General features: G+C 49.0%; 1 long non-coding RNA gene across 1 annotated transcript; it reads left to right on the forward strand.

Moving 5' to 3' along the window:
• The first annotated feature begins 4,169 nt into the window (after positions 1-4,169).
• On the forward strand, positions 4,170-11,546 carry LOC142924180 (uncharacterized). The gene is made up of 3 exons (XR_012941370.1): positions 4,170-4,368; positions 9,025-9,127; positions 11,029-11,546. It is a non-coding gene; the product is annotated as an uncharacterized LOC142924180 (long non-coding RNA).
• Positions 11,547-13,655: the final 2,109 nt, after the last annotated feature.

Raw genomic sequence — 13,655 nt, forward strand, 5'->3', positions numbered from 1 at the left:
CTTTCCATGCTTTTTTGCACAATTTTCATATTGTTGTTCCATTCAATCTGTAATTTTTAAAAATATGTTTTTTAAATTAATTTCGCAGGCCGATACACTGATTCAAACCCTTTTTATTTAGCCACGTTGACACGTTGCTCTTCATTATGAAGTTCATTCATCGTCAACGTTTCTTCACGGAGAGTAAGAATCCAGGAGCACGTGGATTTGGAGAGCGTACGCAAAGTTAGAGGCAACGCATTGACCGGTACTGACGAGAGAGCAAGTGAGCTGTCTGCAGGTCGCGCCGCTGGTCGGGATTGATTCGCAGTGGTCGAGACTAACGACGGAGTGACAGGCGAAAGGAGATAAACACGCCCGGTGGGGTGGGGGGGGTCTCCGCTGTTGAGAAGGAGCGACACGACGAGCAGCTGGCGTGCAGGAGACGGATTGCCGCGTCGGCGGGGCGTGAGAGATGGCGACGACTTCGAAACGACTTCATCCAGCAGTGGATCGATCGCGACTGACGACGACGACGACGATGATGAAGCAACGAGAAAGATCGCTTCATACGTTGAAGCAACCGGGCACAGGACCAGTGACAGATGTTCCACCTGCACTCCCGCACCGTGCCAGCTCTCTGTGCTTTAGTCGCTCGCTCGACGTCTCTCCTCGTTGTTGTCAGCGCTGCACCCCCCCCACCCCCCACAGCCCACCAACACACGCAGAGACAAGGATATCAACAAAGATGCCCCCCCCCCCCATAGTTATTCAGACTACTGGGAGTAAATGCGATTAGTGAGCACCAATTGCCGTCGGAATGTCACGCGACGGGGCGGCGTGGTGAGCAACGCGCCCGATCCCTTCTGCATTCCGAGGAAGCGCTAATGTTTACACACAGTTCCATACCAGGGCACTCATTTAAGGCTGAGTGGATCTAGGTGATGCCTAAGGGGACGGGAAGTCATTCCCTGGGAATGTCGCTCTGAGGGACGGCAGGTTCGCCGTAGGGCAGTGCACGACGAGCTGGGCCACCGCTTTTTCATTTACGCAGAGACAAAGGTCCACAGTAGAGGATTTTCTGGGGTTAGATCGCGTAAATATATAAATGCTGTGTCGTTAAGCCCGCCACCACCCGACACGGCCAACTAGTAAGGATTGTCACGTAAACAGAGCGTGGCCAATTCGTCACGAGTACAGCACACGGGTTGTGTGTTTTGGGAAGCCAATCCACAACATTTACAATCTGAGTACGACGTTTCGCGTATAGCCTACGCAGCCTGTCGGGGAAAGTGCTGTTAGCGAGCAGCTATGAATGCCCACATAGAACACAAAGTCGCATCGTGGTTGCAACCTCCATTCAGCGCGGGAGCTTCTGCTCCATCACTCGGCGCGCTGCGTCCGGGCCCCCGCGCCTCCCTCTGCCGGCACGGGGCCATCTGTTGCGTGTCCCACGCCGCGCGATCATCGCCACCTCCACCACCTTCCCCCATTGCTACCACCACCACCACCACCGTCATCATCATCATCACCGTAATTGCCACAACCAATACCAAAATACAACGGCCCCCCGTCGTAGCCTTGAGCAGACTGTTGGGGAAAGTGCTGATAGCAAGCGGCTATGAAGGACGGGATAACCCTTGCTAATTGTAGCCAGCACCACGCCCGGCCGCCTTTGTCTCCCCACCACGATCACCACCAATGCCGCAATCACCGTCGTCTCCCCTATCACAACCGTCACCACTACCGCTACACACCAGTACACTTTGTACATTCCCATACGTATTGGGTGGTGCGGTTCGTAGCGCAGCACACTACGAACCCAGCTCACGGAGTATCCCATCCCTGGCCATGGCTACCACCTAGGGCGAGCGATAATTAAACCGGTCCTGGTCCCTACTCCCCACATCACCAACCCGCACTGACTGGCGTGGTGAAGTATGGTCAAATAAAACTCCATGGCCAAAAGACGTGGCGAGGCGTTCATCCAACAGTGGCTTGCCAAGGGGCTGGATTATAAAATTTAACTGAGCACGCAACCAACCATTCAAATGAACAATGTAATTCTCACCCATCATTCACGCATTCTTCCCACTCACTCTTCACTCATGCATGCATCAACCCACTCATGGTTCACGCACCCTTTCTACTCACCCATCGTTCACTCATCCTTCCCACTTATCATTCACGCATTCTTCCCACTCACAAATCGCCCATCGTCGCTTATTCCACGTAAAAAAAAAATTCTCGATTCAAGAAGCGTTAAACATTCAATAGCATTTATTATACCATTTAATGTTGCTGTTTGTCGCTGGCCGCTTGGCGTTTTTTTGTGGCTGTTTCACGATACATATTCACGGAACGTGATTTCATACAGGACGTCTATGAAACTACTGGACATCAGTAAAACTACTGGACATCTGTGAGCTTTACAGCTCATCGGATTCCTCCACAATGAATAAATTTTCTGATTCTGATACGGGAGGGGAGTCAGAACAAATCAGAGTTTTACGTACACGCGCTGTGCCCAATGTATTGCGTCCTCTGCTGACCACAGAGAATTAAACCACCGCCTCGCCAACCAAGTCCTCGAGGATTGTTGCTGCGATAGAGAAACAGAACGGTCCGTTACTTGGCGGTCGGAGAGCGCAGTGACGGCGCGAGCCACGCTTTAACCCATCATTTAGCCTCCCATCAAATCACCCCGGAACGGGCCGGACCGTGACAGACATCGGAAGCTGAGCAGGCTGGAGCCTGAACTGATCGTGGCTTGGTGTCGTTGACATCGCCCCCCCCCCTCTCCTCTCTCTACATCACTCGCCTCTGGCTCACCCCCCCCCCCCCCCCACCCCCGTTCCTTGAAAGCCCAGCGCCTGGGACCCCCTCCGAGCCTGTATACCCCGATGCAGTTGCACCGTCTACACACTCACTCCTCGATAGCTACGCGCCACTGACCTGGAGGGCCGGGGGGGGGGGGGGGGTTGTGAGTACTTTTGGCTGGGCGCCTGCCAGGGAATTGCAGCAGTTGTGGGCTTGCGCCAAGAGGTGGAGGTGGTAAGGAGATGGTAACATACTCAAAATAAAATAATTTTATTTCTAGCTACGTGACTTTACCGAAAGAACCAAAGAGTATGGATTCCTGCAGTCACGAAAGCTCAAACTCAAGATTGAGATGGTAACACTGTATGGCAGCGGATTCTTGAATCCATCTGTGCGGAGCATTGAGTGTGTGTGTGTGGTATCTCCTCCTATGCGTGGTTTCGTGGAGGGTTCTCTAGTTTCACCTCACGTGAAGCCAGACTCTCACGAATGTTGGTGTGGCAAGGGCCCTCTTCAAAATAGTCTGGCTGGTATGCACATTTTCACTATTATCACGTGATGCCTTTCTATACACGCTGCATGTTCGAGTCCAGAGCGTGAATATCAGCGACACCTAGTCTGGACCGCTCCTTAGGGGCACTCGTCCTTGAATGTAATGACGACTTTATCATATTAAACACTATGAAAAGACAAAATGTGGCTGTGCTTGTATGGTTAAAAAAAACCCAATACATTCATCCTGAGCCTCTCTGGACAAACGAAACAATATAATTTAAGTCCATTGATTACAATGTTATTCAACGGAATGTGTTTGAACAAGTTTAACATGTAGGCTTTAGCGACCAATATCATCCATAATACAGGTTTTTTTGGGTTGGATCATGTAAATAATATTTAATATTATTTGAATAATATTATATTAAAATAACATTATATTTAAGTAATATAATTTTATTTAAATGATATTAAATAATCTTGACTTAAAGCTTTCGTGGCTGAAGGAATTGATATTAAATAATATTATAATATTTAAATAATGTTTAATATTATTTACGGGATCTATTTAATATCATTTACGCGATTTAATAAAAAAAACCCTGTATTATGTGTTTAAATAAGTAAACTTTGGACCAGTTTAGATTTTCCGAGGCTCATCGGCAGTCACGATGGCTAATATAAACACAAAACTTCTGGATGGCCAAATGTGACGGGCACAAGCCACTCCACTGTCAATGATGGGTCCCCTGTTCCACGCAGAACGAGGTGCTCGACACTGGACGTCTGTGAAAAAGAGCTTCATAGCTCATCGGATTTCCCCAATAGTTTCTGATACGCGGTAAAACCAAGCACGGTGCGCCTGCGTGCAGGTCGAGAAACGGCAGAGGGCGCTGGTGCTCTGCGTGTGACACACGTTGGCAAACTGCGTCTGAGCACGTAACAAACTCGCCGCTGTATGAAACCCTCCTGAGTGGTGTTGTTTGACCATAATCTCACCACGCCTGGTCAGTCTTTTGTTTTGTTGCTGCTTTACTTGGCAATATGTAGTGTGACCAATTGAGATTCTCAGTGGTAAGTCATTCAGACAATCAATAATGCTGTGGCTGAGCGTTGCTGAACTGCGAATACACTCGCACACACAGACCCGTTCCACGAATTCACCCCACCCACTCACACTACCTTCGCGTGTGTGTTTGTTTATTTGGGGCCGTGCGTGCGGTTCGATGCTCCGCGGTTTGTTGTTCGTAGCCGCGGTCGCGCGCAGGAGAGCGCGAGGGAATTCTTTGATGTGCATCAGATAGTCCGAATCCTTCCTGGTGTGTGCGGATGCGGTTTAACACCGCCCTTTGTTTCTGCGGAAGGTGGAAGCTGGGTAATGGTGGTGGTGGGCTCACTGATGAGCTGTATTGTGGAAGCTGGGTGAAGTTGGTGGTGGTGGGCTCACTGATGAGCTGTATTGTGGAAGCTGGGTGAAGTTGGTGGTGGTGGGCTCACTGATGAGCTGTATTGTGGAAGTTGGGTAATGTTGATGGTGGTGGTGGGATCACTGATGAGCTGTATTGTAGAAGTTGGGTAATGTTGGTGGTGGGCTCACTGATGAGCTGTATTGTGGAAGCTGGGTAATGTTGGTGGTGGTGGGCTCACTGATGAGCTGTATTGTGGAAGCTGGGAAATAGTGGTAGTGGTAGGCTCACTGATGAGCTGTATTGTGGAAGCTGGGTAATGTTGTTGGTGGTGGGCTCACTGATGAGCTGTATTGTGGAAGCTGGGAAATAGTGGTAGTGGTAGGCTCACTGATGAGCTGTATTGTGGAAGCTGGGTCATGTTGGTGGTGGTGGTGGGATCACTGATGAGCTGTATTGTGGAAGCTGGGCAATGGTGGTGGTGGGCTCACTGATGAGCTGTATTGTGGAAGCTGGGCAATGGTGGTGGTGGTGAGCTCACTGATGAGCTGTATTATGGAAGCTGGGTAATGGTGGTGGTGGGATCACTGATGAGCTGTATTATGGAAGCTGGGCAATGTTGGTGGTGGTGGGATCACTGATGAGCTGTATTGTGGAAGCTGGGAAATGGTGGTGGTGGGCTCACTGATGAGCTGTATTGTGGAAGCTGGGCAATGTTGGTGGTGGGCTCACTGATGAGCTGTATTGTGGAAGCTGGGCCATGGTGGTGGTGGGCTCACTGATGAGCTGTATTATGGAAGCTGGGCAATGGTGGTGGTGGGCTCACTGATGAGCTGTATTATGGAAGCTGGGCAATGGTGGTGGTGGGCTCACTGATGAGCTGTATTATGGAAGCTGGGCAATGGTGGTGGTGGGCTCACTGATGAGCTGTATTATGGAAGCTGGGCAATGTTGGTGGTGGGCTCACTGATGAGCTGCATTGTGGAAGCTGGGAAATGGTGGTGGTGGGCTCACTGATGAGCTGTATTATGGAATCTGGGCAATGGTGGTGGTGGGATCACTGATGAGCTGTATTGTGGAAGCTGGGCAATGGTGGTGGTGAGCTCACTGATGAGCTGTATTATGGAAGCTGGGCCATGGCGGTGGTGGGATCACTGATGAGCTGTATTGTGGAAGCTGGGCAATGTTGGTGGTGGGCTCACTGATGAGCTGTATTATGGAAGCTGGGAAATGGCGGTGGTGGTGGTGGGCTCACTGATGAGCTGTATTGTGGAAGCTGGGCAATGGTGGTGGTGGGATCACTGATGAGCTGTATTGTAGAAGTTGGGTAATGTTGGTGGTGGGCTCACTGATGAGCTGTATTATGGAAGCTGGGAAATGGTGGTGGTGGGCTCACTGATGAGCTGTATTGTGGAAGCTGGGAAATGGTGGTGGTGGGCTTACTGATGAGCTGTATTATGGAAGCTGGGCAATGGTGGTGGTGGGCTTACTGATGAGCTGTATTATGGAAGCTGGGAAATGGTGGTGGTGGGCTCACTGATGAGCTGTATTATGGAAGCTGGGCAATGGTGGTGGTGGGCTTACTGATGAGCTGTATTATGGAAGCTGGACAATGGTGGTGGTGGGCTCGCTGAGCCGGCCCCGTGGTCTTCGGCCATTTTACAAGGGGAGATCCGTGATGGGTGAACACAGCAACAACAACAACGACAACGACGAAATACGAATCCATTGATATTGCAGAGAAACGAGTACAGCCGGGGTCCTTAAGGAATGTTGCACAACTAAGAGGCGAGGCATTTTACGGTCGCAAACGAAACGCACGAGAGTTAAAGAAAGACGCGGTGCACATGCAATGGGAGAGCGAAAAGGAGCCGTGAAAAAGACGTTCGGTACACGTGGAAGTAATCTCCATATTGTTAGTCTTATAGTTACATAGACACACCACGCGAATCGAACAAGTCGTTGCAAACGCGCGGTGCCACAAAAAAATCAGGCACAGGTGCAAATAAGCTCTGTCTTAGTTCAATAGACAAATAAAGGTTGAGGAGGCCAGCTCGTACCAGTTCATCCTGAATGAGGTTCTGCATTCACTACAAGGACATCGATTACAAACACAAGACGATGGGTGACACATGCTCACAGCATGTGTGTATTCGCGACGATAATAATAATAAGCCGGGGCACGTTAACAGCATCTTAATTTGAGTGCGACGGTAGCGAAGAGAGGGACTCGTGATGACGATCGGTATGACTCTCGCTCCACCGTAGCCATCGGCATGAAGTAGGCAACAGCAACCCACCGTCGGCACGAGTAAATCAGCTTGAGAGTTATGTCCACCCCCCCCCCCCCCCCCCCAATTTTGATTAATCCACTGCTGGATGGAGCCCACCCCACGCAGTGCGGGTCATGTGTGTGTGTGTTAACCACACTTCACCACGCTGGTCATTGCGGGTTGGTCAATGCGGGCAGCATAGACGCACAGTGCAATAGACGATCCTGCATTGCCCTCTTCTGCCCTCCAACGTGTCCCCACGGAAGCGTTCCGAACGCCACGTCCTTTTGCGCAGAGGTCGCACGCGCACGCAACTACTTAGCCAGGACCAACCCCCCTCCCTGCTTAGCTTCTGAGATTTGACGAGATGTGTGGGGTGCCACGGTCGCACGCGGTCTCACCGTGACCTCGCCATTGCCCCTTTGTCGGCCGAGTAAACGAACGCATGGCGTGGCATGGTGGCATTAGCCAACGTGGTCATATTCACGACCAATCGTTGCCGGTCGTGACACAAGTCTCGTCGAACCGAATGGCTCCGTTCAATGTGCTGCAGAGACGCTTCGTTCGACTTGTTACACACACACAGAGAGAGAGACACTCGGAGAGTGAGTGGCTCGGGACGTGGTATCGCGTGCCGAAGAAGAGGGGGGCGGTAGGGGTGGGCATTGCAGGGAGTGATGTTTAATCGGCTTAATTAACTAAATTACAGTTATTGTTCACAGTGTTGCGCCAAGCGATACAGCCTAATTACATGACACTCATGTAAGCGGAGGCTTACACCACCCACTCTCATCACCCACCATTCCCCGCCCCTCGGCCCACCCCGTCGCCTCTCATCCTAGTAGTATAATGATCACACTCTCTCCTCTGTACCACTCTTATTTGTGTCTCGATCAAACTCCCGCCCGTCACCGCCATCAACAACACTTCTGTCATCATCATCAGTAGCAGCAGGGGTTAATTCCTCATGTTTGTATAGCGTCATTCATGCAAATAGCATCTCAAATCGTTTAGTATCCCCCCCCCCCGCCACACACACACACAAGCATCTTAAAAGCCAAGACATTAACTTCATGAAAAACAAAACGGAAACACCGCAGATAAATACAACACGACTAAGAGCATGGAGGTGAAGAAAGCATCCGCTTCGTGGTGCAACATCAATCTAATTCCGAAACGTTGCTCGGCAGGCTCGGAGTAACGATTCATTATCAACGTAAGGCACTACCACTAGAGTGCATGATACGTCTATCCACAATAACCCTGCATTAGTGTACAAGATATTCCTAGCATCCCATGAACATGTTTATACAAAAAAATAAGAGAAACAATTCAAAGCGATATGAATGTGGCGTGCCGATACAATAACTGCTGAAATTCAGCCTTGGAAATAACACGGACAGACCTCTTTACCAGTCTCAGTTGCGTCTCTGAACTAGAGCGAACAGCCTGACCTGGTAAAACAATCGTTTAGCAGATAGGGGGCCGTCCATAAATGACGTCACGCGATTTTGGACGATTTTTTACCCCCCCCCCCCTCGTCACACGGCGTCACAAAAAAATCAGACCCCCCCTCAAATATGACGTCACAAAGCTCTGCCCCCCCCCCCCCAAAAAAAACATATTTCCATTTTGAAAATAAAACATGCTTTAAATCGCTTTAAACTATTGTCATTGTAGTGCGTACTTAATGTGGCACTGCACACTATGATGTTGTAGGCGTGTTGTTATAACAATTACTGTTGTTATAACAATTCTATATTTATTTAAAGTTGCGCATTTTGATGTGACGTCACATTTCTCACACTTCCCCCCCCCGCCCTCGTCACACATCGTCACAAATGTCTGACCCCCCCTAGGTGCGTGACGTCATTTATGGACGGCCCCGAGTTTAGTTTTAGATAGTGGTCCTGAAGGGACAGGACGAGTTACAAGGACGGACCTTGCCAGGGGATTGGAAGCGCCATTTCTTGGTCCTCCAGCTCAGAGTCACGATCTTTATTTCGGCTGGAGAAATCCGAAGAGCTATGAAGCTCTTGCTTTTCCAACAGATGTTCCAGTAGGGGGCGGGTCAGCAAGTTACAACAAACAATGCAGAGCGAGAAGAAGAACCCCCCTCCCCCCCGCCGGAGACGAGTGCAACATACATCAAAGGTAAGCAAGCCAGGAACAATAAATACTACATAAAGTACAGCGTGGTCCTTATGTCTTGTGACCCCCAATTCATTGACCCCCTAACATTTTCTTTCCCCTTTCCATATTCATTTCTGTTTTAATGAAACATGACTTACGAAAAACATATTACGTTTAGGATAATTAAATGGGGGGGGGGGGGGGGAGGTCATAAGATCTCTGGACCACCCTGCACATAATAAGTACAGATTGCATAAGTTCATCAATTCCTGCCGATTTGTTCAACACTAAACGCAAAGCTTGGGGCAAGGCAGCCAAACAACAACAACAACAACAAAACAGTCGCAGACCACACCAAGACAACGCACAGTAGGTATACTCCAACATGCCAAACACTCGTTTCACGGAATTGGCCGCACAACCCACTGTGTTGGACGCAGTAAGATGTGCCCTTTTTTGAGCTGCCGTTTTGTATTTACAAGAGGTGGTCATTTTTTGAGCTGCCCCCTCTCTCTCTCTCTCTCTGCCTCCCTGTCCGTCTTTCCTCCCTCCTTACCTCTTGGTGGACTTGTATATGTATTTCTACTGACCGTGTACCTCGTATTTTTCATTCTATCTATGCTGGTATGTGCAATCCAAAGGTTGAACACGAAATTTAACACTCTTCTGAAATTCGTGGTCCGCCAGGAAGTGTGTTGCACATCCAGTCAGGCCAACAACTGTGTTGTTGGCCTGACTGGATGTGCTTCACATAATGTTTTTTCAGGTTTGTTGAATTCTCGTCTCTCATCTTTTTGTTGTATTTACCTCCGTGATTTGTTCTTGACACCTGATGAAGATCGCTTGCGTTGTGATCGAAACGTCGTGATTGTTTTTTGTTTTAATATAATTTTATTGTATTTCTACATACGTGACTTTACCGAAAAAAACAATGAGTAGGACCAAGAGACTCAATTACGCTTTCCTGGCTGAACATTTGGTAGTCGTATTATTATTACCCACTGGAGGAATTATACGATGGTGGAGGGAGTGGATAATCGACATGTATAGTATTTTAAACTTTAACGCGCGGTGTGGAGCGTTGGCGCAGTGGTTAACAAACGTTTTTTTGGTATTTAACCAGGTAAGGCCCACATAGCTGTAAAGCTGTTTTTCAGCAGTGACCTGGCTATCACAAATGATAGCTCAACGAAGTGGCTCATCAAGTGGAAATTCATAGCAGCCAAATACTCTAAACACATGTCGATTCTAAATATGGAGGGGAAAACCGTAGGACCTGGAGAAAAATCCACACGACCACGAGCAGGGAGACACGCAAACTCCAAATATACAGCAGGCGTCAGGGTCATGATCGAACCGACGAGCTCCTGTATAGCAGGCGAGGTAGTTAACATCTCGCCGCCCCGACGACCTGCTGTTGATTTCTGATCACGGCTAACGTCAGTGGCAAATTATATTCAAACCTGTCCTGGGCAACCCACGTCATCAACCCCTCGTCTTAACAAGCGTGTTGAAGTATAGCCAAACAAACCTCGCGGTTTTTTATACGGCGTAGACAGGGGCCGTCCATAAATGACGACACGCGATTTTGGACGATTTTTTTACCCCCCCCCCCCCCTTCGTCAAACGGCGTCACAAAAAGTCAGACACCCCCCCCCTCAAATATGACGTCACAAAGCTCTACCCCCCAAAAAAAATTAAACTTCAAATCGCTTTAAACTATTGTCATTGTAGTGCGTATTTAATGTGGCGCTGCACTCTGATGGTGTCGGAGAAAACATTTATTAAAAAGTCTATTTAATTAAGTAGAACGTGTTGTCTATATTTATTTAAAGTTGCGCATTTTGATGTGACGTCACATTTCTCAAACCCCCCCCCCTCGTCACACATCGTCACAAATGTCTGACCCCCCCCCCCCCTAGGTGCGTGACGTCATTTATGGACGGCCCCAGAGAGAACGTCATCATGAGCAGCGGATTTGACAAGGGACAGTAAATTAATCTCACTTTTGTTTTTAAACATACGTTTAACAACAACGAGGGTGTATCAAGGTGCGCTCTCAAAACACGCGAGTATCACAGTAACGTCCGTGGTACGCGCGTGTGTCATGCGTGTATCACGGACGTGACTGCGTGGTACACGCGTGTGTTACGGGCGTTACTGCGTGAGTGCATCCGTGGATTATCGAAAGGTCAAGGCTGTAAACAAACTCAACATCGTTTGGCCCAGCGGACTGTTTACAACGTCGCGTATGTGGTCGCCTATCAACTACTCTGCGATGTTAAAATGCCCGATAGGATACACGGTTGTTGAGCGCATAAGAGGGTAGTTTAATTAAAGCAATGTTTATTGCCAGACCATTGCTGCCTGGCTCGAGTAATTTCACTCCAATTGCCTCTCTGATGTTATGTTTGGCCGTGATGTCATAAAACAGAATCATGATTAACCTTTTTATGTTGCTTAAACTTTCGCATTTTTGGTTTAGCTGAGTGCTTGTTATGTGGGGGTCACGTGGGTGGGGGCTAGCGGGGGGGGGGGGGGGCGCACCGGTTAGCGCACTGAGATATGAACCCGCACTGAGATATGAACCCGGCGTCCCGATTCCGGAAAACCACTGATGGCATCAGTGGGGAGTGATAACTCAACGTGTTCCTTGGCCTACCCCCGCTCCATCAACCCGCCGTGCCCGTCGTGGTGAAGTAACGGTCAAACAGCACCCACGGCCGACACGGCGTAGGGAGGCCTTCATCCAGCAGTGGCATGATAACGAGTAGTTACTTGCAGGCGTTAGGCATGGACGCTCTCCGCACATGGCTACGCCGTTATTCTTTTCAGTACCCAATTGTGATTGTGTCGTAACCGAAATTGTCAACCAAACACTCATCGGATTCGTCAATAACCCTGCCTTAAAAGGGGGAGGGGGGTAAATAAACAATATACGACGTTTTGCGCAATGATCCTCCTTCATAGCTGACATTTATTTGCCATGCAGAAGGGCCATTGCTCGAAACGTCGCGTGTTTTATATTTACATGCGAAGGCCACGGTGTTATTGACGAATGTCTTTGCCGCTCTTGTTATTTGTGCGTTGTGCCAAACTGCAAACGCAGTACCACTGAATAATTGGAAAGCTCCCTGCACGCAGTTGCAAAAAATATTAGGAAGGTATTAGTGGCGCAATGAATTGGCCAGATTCGGGGTCAATCAAAATGCAAATCATTTCTTCTTCTTCCCACTTTGCGGCGAATGTCGGTGAGACATATGGACGTGTACATTGAGACGCACTGATTTACATAGACGCCCATAGACTCCCAAAGAGACTCACAGACTCGTATAGACTCACAGAGACCAATACACTCACCAAGATACCCACATTGCAGTCGAGCGGGTGATTATTATTGGATATGTGTGGAACTTTGACTCACACAGAGACCTTAGCAATACATACGTTCCACTGTTTCTGTACAGCGCATTGAGGCGCGCACGCATTTAAAAGCTGTCCGAATCCCACAATGCATTTTAAAAGTGCGGTCTTTTTTTTAAACAGGGATTAATTTCTCACTTTAGGTTGTGCGAGTCGATTGTAGACTGGAGTGAGTGACACGTGACCAGCAGCCACAACCATAGCGAGATGCATCCTGGATGTAGTTGTGCCCGGTGGTGAAGAGTTAATCTCTGTCGCAGACTCGGATTAAATTAATAGCAACAAAAATGCGATGTTGCGTTAACAGCTGCGGCACTAACGCGAATCACACGAATATTAACACTTCCATCATCAAAAACACTGCCGTAAAAGTGATAGAGTATATATACGGACGACGTTTCAGCCAATGATCCTTCTTTATACCATAAAAAAACGGCCGTAAGTGGGTGTGCCTCCTTGTCTAACTCGACTCCGGAACGAGACGCGGCGAACGTCGCTAGAACTGTCGCAGCTCCTGCGGTCGTCTGGAACTCTCTCCCCCGCCTCCTCCTCCTCCTCCTGCTGCTGCTGCTCCTCTCTCGCTGCGCTGGCGCCCGTGTAGTCACTGCTCTCGGCATCTCAAAACTTTGACCCTTTTGTCGACTCTCACCGCTCCTTGGATTCAACGCCATTTAAAAGTTACGTTGTTGTGCGCGTTGCACTTTTTTTCTTGAAAAAAAAATCAATGAATGAAGTAGGCCCATTGCCCAAAACGACGCCTGTTTATAGTTGTCCCGTTCGTAGCAATGTATATGTGGTTTTTTTTTCTTCCTCTCTTTAGGGAGGAATGTGTTTAGAGTTGTTCGCATGCAGCGCTAAGCTAATATAAGGGATGAGACTTGTGCTCGCTGCACGTGTGTGCTTCCCCCGAGGGGGGGGGAGGAAGGCGAGCTTTGAAGCGATGGGGACGCCGCGTTGAATAGTAATGCCATTATTTGTTGTGAGACTCTAATGGGCTTCAGAAATCCCTTCAATCCAGCGCGCGGCGCATCGCAAGCCTTCGTCTGCCAAGTGCCTCCGTCAGTCTCAGCACGTGGCCACCACGTCGTGGAAAGTCGCCTTAACGCTGATTGCGTTTGACGTCTCC

The sequence above is a fragment of the Petromyzon marinus genome, chromosome 10 (assembly GCF_048934315.1).
Source record: "Petromyzon marinus isolate PM22_M1 ecotype Great Lakes invasive population chromosome 10, UKy_Petmar_22M1.pri1.0, whole genome shotgun sequence".
In the NCBI taxonomy this organism is placed as follows: Eukaryota; Metazoa; Chordata; class Hyperoartia; order Petromyzontiformes; family Petromyzontidae; genus Petromyzon; species Petromyzon marinus.